Consider the following 6,731-nt stretch of genomic DNA (forward strand, 5'->3'; position numbering starts at 1 on the left):
TCCTCAAGGCCAGGGATGACATTTCAAACCACAAACACTTCTGTTTGTTTGTTTTTGTGGTCACCATGTCCCCAGGAGCCCTGTAGATATCAGTTACTCTACAGTTCTTTCCTTCCTTCTTTTTCTGTTCTTCAAATGTGAGAAGGCAGGAAAAGAAGAGAAGGTTGACAGCAGACTGATGGGAATACTGACAAATATCATGCCACATTGGCTTTGTTTGTTATCAAGATGTCCCCTCTTCACTCCCCTTGACTATACCAAATCTTCCTCACCACATTTATTGGTTCCTTTGCTTTCAGTGACTCATACTTGGCTTTAGACTTGCTGGTATAAGACTTCTCCTGGCTCTTTCATCAAAAGACTTGTCCAATACTCTATCACCCCACCCTCCATTCCCAAATGTAAGGTCAAATTAACTCTCTGTGTGAGGGAGTACCAGCTCCCAAAGCTCAAACAATAACCGGCAAGGTAACTAATAGTAGCAGGCTCTGTGCCATGTTATTTTCTCATGGTTATCTGATTTGGATTTCAGAAAGAGGTGGGTAGATTAATGTAGTTGTATTACACAGAAATCAAAAAAGCAACAATGCCCCACCATTCTGTGGTTTGTCGCATCATTAGCCTATCATTGCCAATCTAGCTTCCCGACACTGGATCCTTTCTGTTCCCTTCAATGAGTGTTCACTGAGGGCTTCTTATCTGCTCAGACTTTTGTGTATCTCTGTCAGCTGTATTTAGTCAAACATGGAACCTATGAAAGAACTCTGGTCCTCCAATGCAGATATGCTTTTTTTCCCCTATTTTCTTGGGAATCCGCAATGACTAGTCAAAATAGGAACTCAAGAAGTGATGAATAAATGAAAATCCCCATTTTAAAATTTTGTTTTTCTGTTTGTTTTCCAGTTCTTATCTTCCTTGGCCTTTTTGCAGCCTCTTACACATAACCATTTACTGCTTCTTTGTTGAAGCTCTTTTTTCCCCCTAGCTTCCCTGACCCCATACAAATGTTCCATTTGCAGATTACCAGTGTCTCCACAGTTCCTTATCAAAAGGGGCAGTGGAGAAGTATGTAGTGGATTTTAATTGGAATTTTAATGAACTTCTAAAGTTTCCTTTCTCATATTATTTCATATTATTCTTTTCTCATATTTATTGAACTTGACTTCCAAAGTTTCCTTTCTCATATTATCATCCTCCCAATTTTAAGAAAATTTTTTCCTCCAAGTCCTTACTCCCCTCCCAAGCTTATTGTCAGTAACAAAAGCCCCAAATTTCCCAAGATGCCCTATAGTGAATGATCACAGTGCCAAAGTGGGATTTTTAACATTTTAACCAACAAATTCTGATGTTTACATATCTGCTTTATTTAGAGCGATGGTCACCAAACTTTTATTTTATGATACATGCTATCACTGGGCAGTTAAGTGGCAAAGTGGATAGAGCACTGGGCCTGGAGTCAGGCAGACTCCTTTTCCGAAGTTCAAATTTGGCATTAAACACTTTTACTAGCTATGTGACCCTGTACAAGTCACTTAACCCCGTTTGCTTCAGTTCCTCATCTATAATATGAACTGGAAGAGGAAAAGACAAACCACTCTACCACATTTGCCAAGAAAACTCCAAATGGGGTCACAAAGAGTCAAACACAACTGAAAACAGAACAACCCATCAGGAAAAAAGAAACAAAAAAATTGAATATATTTCCCATTATTTATATATTCACTTATTTTTAAAAACATATATTACCTTATTAATTTTAACATTTTAAAACCTATATGCAAAATGGAAATTGAAAAATAATTAAATTCAGGATGTAACATCCTGTATTATTAAGGGTGTTCCTTAATGTAGCTTTAAACTACTTTAAGCTACTAAAGATTAAAACTGCTCTAAAACTTTTGAGAAATACTGTTTGGGCCTGGAGCCAATAGGGATGCACTGATGTTTATTGAGTAGGGGAGTGCTTGGGTCAGATTTTTACTTAAGGAAAGTCATTTCAGCAGCTTTGTGGAGGGTGTTCGAGAAGGAATGGACTAAATGAGAGGAGAACAATTAGGAGGCTATTACATTAATCTAGGTGAAATCTTGAATTAGGGTGGTAATGGTTTGAGTAGAGAAGAGGACTTGTCATCCTTCAGTCATTTGAATCCTATCCAGTTCATCATGGCCCCATTTGGGGTTTTCTTGGCAGAGATATTGAAGAAGTTTGCCATTTCCTTCTCCAACTCATTTTACAGATGAGGAAACAGAAGTAAATGGGATTAAGGGACTGGTCCAGAGTCACATAGCTAGTGTCTGAGCCCAGATTTGAACTCAGAAAGAGGAGTCTTTCTGACTCCAGGTCCAGCAATCCCTGGAGATGGGGACATTTTGAAACATAAAGGAAGAAAAATGATCTGAAAATTGAATGATTGTGGGTAGTGAGTAAAAAGGAGCAGCAGCAAAGGTTCCAGAGACTGTGAGCCCGGACAAGTAGGAAGATGATGATGGCTTTTGCAGAAATAGGAAAGAAATGGGAAGAGGAATGGATTTGGATTGGAGAAACTAGAGAAAACAGCCAGTCCTCCATGGCAGGCCTACCTCAGCTACACCAGAGGTGGTATGGAGCAGGAAAAGGACATTGACTTGCCATCAGTCAGAATAATCTGGTTCTTTGTTATGATCTGAGGAACAGGGGGCAGGGGAGAAAGGTGACAGATTTGTCTTAGCAGAGCCTGCATAGCTGCTATGGTGTATACCTGGAGGAATTTTGGACTTTATGCGTCAAGGGAGGGACATAAAATGGAGAAATTGGAGAATAAGTGTAGCTACAGTTATGTACCATGAATAGCCAACCTGGGGAGTATGAAATGTGACCTTTTCCTACCTTCCAGCCGGTTGAATACATACACCTTGGGCATACAACAGAGTCCCTAAATTGGAGGGAATAAGGCATAATTTATTGTCCCTGCTTTGGGGGTAGGGTGGGATGTTGAAGGTCCCCAGATCAATGTGAAGTAATGAAGTATAATGAAGTAATGTGAAGTAATATTGAAGTATGAAGGGTTGAATTTGATAACAGGAAGATGGGTACAAATCCTGCGTCTGACTTTATTTACCAGTTATGTAGACATGGAAAACTTATTTAATGTTTCTGAACCTTAGTTCTTCTCATCTGTAAAATGGGGATCATAAATATCATAATGGCATTTCACAAGATTGTTGTAAAGCTCAAATGTGAGTGCATTGAAAATTTTAAAGTTCTTCTAAATGTCAATTATTATACTTAGAGTTTATTAAAAACATTGTCAATTTTTAAAATTATATGTATATATGTGTTTATATATAGATACACACATATTACAGAGTTAAGAGAGAGAGAGTCCTTTTCTTCTAGTTTTTTTAATGCAGTTTAAATTCTTGACTTTAGTACTATAAAAAGGTATGGTCACCCCCATATTTTCTTTGGAAACTCTAACTTCCAGGATCCTGTGAAAAGCACAGCAACTCTCGACATACCTGGGGGGACAGGAGTCTTGTGATGGGAGGAGATAAGGGCTCAAGTGTAGGGTGTAAGAATTGGAAAGGCAAAGAGGGAAGAAATGAGATACCTGGGCATCTCACCTAGTTGCCCAGGCCAAAAGCACACACTCTGCAATGCATCTCTGATTTGGGGCTGGGCTCAACTGCCCTCTCTCTACTCTAGTTCCTATAGAGAATCTTCCCCATGAGAGCCCTTAATCTATGGTGCCTTACTTGGAAGACTCGTACATCTAATGCTGCTGCTGCAGGTAGCCTGTGGAGTCTGGCTGAGAAACCTGGTGTACCCAAGGCTATTTGTGCAGATAGTGACCTAGTATCCTGCCATGAATGATGCAATGTATGCTGTTCTTTCTGGGTCTCAGAAGTAAGAAAATTTTAAATTGGCTAATCAGTTGCTAAGACCCATATTACCCAGAGAACCTAAATGGGGAGATGTTAGCTTTAAGAATGGATGGTAAGGGGGGGCAGCTAGTTGGTGCAATGGATAGAGCACTGGCCTTGGAGTCAGGAGTACCTGAATTCAAATCCAGCCTCAGACACTTTATAATGGCCTAGCTGTTTGGCCTTGGGCAAGCCACTTAACCCCATTGCTTTGCAAAAAAAAAAAAAAAAACCTAACTAAAAAAAAAAAGAATGGATGGTAAGAGAAAATATTCACTTCTTGATTGTTCATTGTTCTCCTCTAATATTATGGGATTTAGCTGGGCTGGGGAGATTTAATAGAAATGGGGACTTATGGGTAGTAGATAGAAATATGCAATTATTCCTTGAGTTCTATGAACCTGTGAATAGTCCAAAGGGGTCAATTAAGGAGTCCTGGGGACAGTCAGGTAGCAAAACAGAACACTAGTTTTGGAATCATGGGGCAGCTAGGTGGCACAGGGGATAGATCACTGGCCCTGGAGTCAGGAGGACCTGAGTCCAAATCCGACCTCAGACACTTAATAATTACCTAGCTGTGTGGCCTTGGGCAAGCCACTTAACCCCATTGCCTTGCAAAAAACAAACACTAAAAAGAACACTATGTTTGGAATCAGGAAGACTCATCTTGAGTTAAAATCTGGTCTCAGACATTTACTTGAGTCAGTCACTTACCTCTGTTTGTCTCAGTTTCCTGATCTATAAAATGAACTGGAAAAGGAAATGACAAACCCCCTCTTGTATCTTTGCCAAGAAAACCCCAAATGAGGAGTCACAAGGAGTCAACTGAAATGACTGAACAACAACGGACTTGAGTTCTATATTACACTTGAAGCTCTATGACAGGTGGTGTGGAAAGAAAGCTGTCAGTCAGAATAATCTGGTCTCTAGTTCTTAAACTTACTTGCTGTATAATCCTAGCTAAGGCTCAGTTATCTTATCTGTAAAACGAATATATTGATATATCCTCAGAATTGTGGTGGACTCAAAATCTAATAAAAATAACTAATGTTTATAGAGTGCTTACTATGGGCCAAACGCTTCACAGACATCTCATTTGATACTCATAACCACCTTGGGAGGTAGGTGCCATTATTATCCCCATTTTACAAATGAGGACACTGAGGCAAAGAGGATAACTGATTGTCTAGGGTTACATAGCTAATAAGTGTCTGAAAGTATATTTGAACTTAAGTCTTTTGAACTCCAAATCCATTGCTCTTTCCAATGTACTACCTAACTGCTTCAAAATGGCTCAAATGGGATGCTATAAATAAAACATTTTCTAATATACATGAGGTCATCATCACTAGATAGAGGCAAGTAGTTATTGTCCAAGGATAATTTTTTTAAAGGAGAGAACAGATTCTTTTTCATTCTCCCTCTCACTGAAAGGGTTTTGGGTTTTTTTTAATTATTAATTAAAAGAGAACTTTAAATTTGTAAAAGTTGTCCCAATAGTTAGGGGATAAATATCCCAAACATTTTAGTAATTAATAATAGTTTTAGATTAGGTTAATTAACATTTAAATTGTTCAGAATGCCCAACACTTCCATCTTCAAGTCCAATAGGATGTGTAATATTATTGCTACCAACTCTTATGACCTTAGATATCTCCTTAGTCTCTGCAAATATCATTAGTGGACTATCTAGTAGTATGCTTTCCACCCCACTGAATTCCAATACAAATTATTGCTTTCTAATTTCCATGAAACACAAGAATTGCCATCTAATTTCCATCTATTTTCATGAAATAGAATTGTGATGATTCAAGGTTTTGTAGCTTCTTTGTTACCTATTCAACTAGTGTGATGGAACTCACCAAGATTTGCCTATCCCCCCAAGTTTGGCAAGAAAGGGTAGTCACTTCTACATATTTCACCCAGATGCTATCAAGCCTGTTCCTCACTGATCCAGAAGCACAATATCTTCTATCCTGACTTTCCCAATGAGAATAAAAAAAAAAAGAATTGGAGCCCTAGGAGTACCTAGGTGGTACTAAGAGTGTTCCTTTCCAAGAAATACTCTCTAGATTGAGCTTTGGTCCATTAAGTTTCCCTTTAGATTATGGTACTGCCTGAGTTTGTCATTTATCATTCTCCAGTCTTGGAAATGAGATCATTTAATTTAGCAAGGGTATGGTGGGTGGTGATGCCACTAAAGTTGGTGGCTTCATATAGCTTATTCTTTGAAAAACTATTGCTCAGGAATATTGATCCCTTTTATCCATGATAGCCTCCTTCACTTCAACTCTCCATAGTCCTTGGAAGGTCCCAGGTAAAAAAACTTTGTCAGGATCCCACGATATTAATGCTTATTCAGTAGTTCTTTGTTTTGTATTTTTGTTTTTTCCAAATTGGGCTTTCCTAATCTGCCAAAGTATGAAATTTACAGATCAGGTACCACATTGATTGGTTCTTTGTTGTCTTTCCATCCTTGAAGAGGACCAAAATGGCAACACTATGCTAGGATCAAGGTACAGTGTGTCTCACTGTGACTGATCAGAACTCCAAAGAGATCTCTATATATTTAGTCATTAAAGGATTCTATTAGCCTTTGTCCTTTTCATTGGTAGATAAAGTACCAATCCATGAGTACCTCCAGTCTATCAGTATGCGACAGCCCCCGTGCTAAACATATGGGGGTGGGGTGCCCTTGATATACATGGAACCTCATTACAAATGTATATGTGTGAATAAGTTACCTAAGCGCCTACTTCTTGCTGAAGAAAAGGGAATCAGAGAGAAACAGAAGGAAAAAGACAAAAGGCATATAGAGAGAGTGTGTA

The sequence above is a fragment of the Macrotis lagotis genome, chromosome 1, assembly GCF_037893015.1.
Source record: "Macrotis lagotis isolate mMagLag1 chromosome 1, bilby.v1.9.chrom.fasta, whole genome shotgun sequence".
In the NCBI taxonomy this organism is placed as follows: Eukaryota; Metazoa; Chordata; class Mammalia; order Peramelemorphia; family Peramelidae; genus Macrotis; species Macrotis lagotis.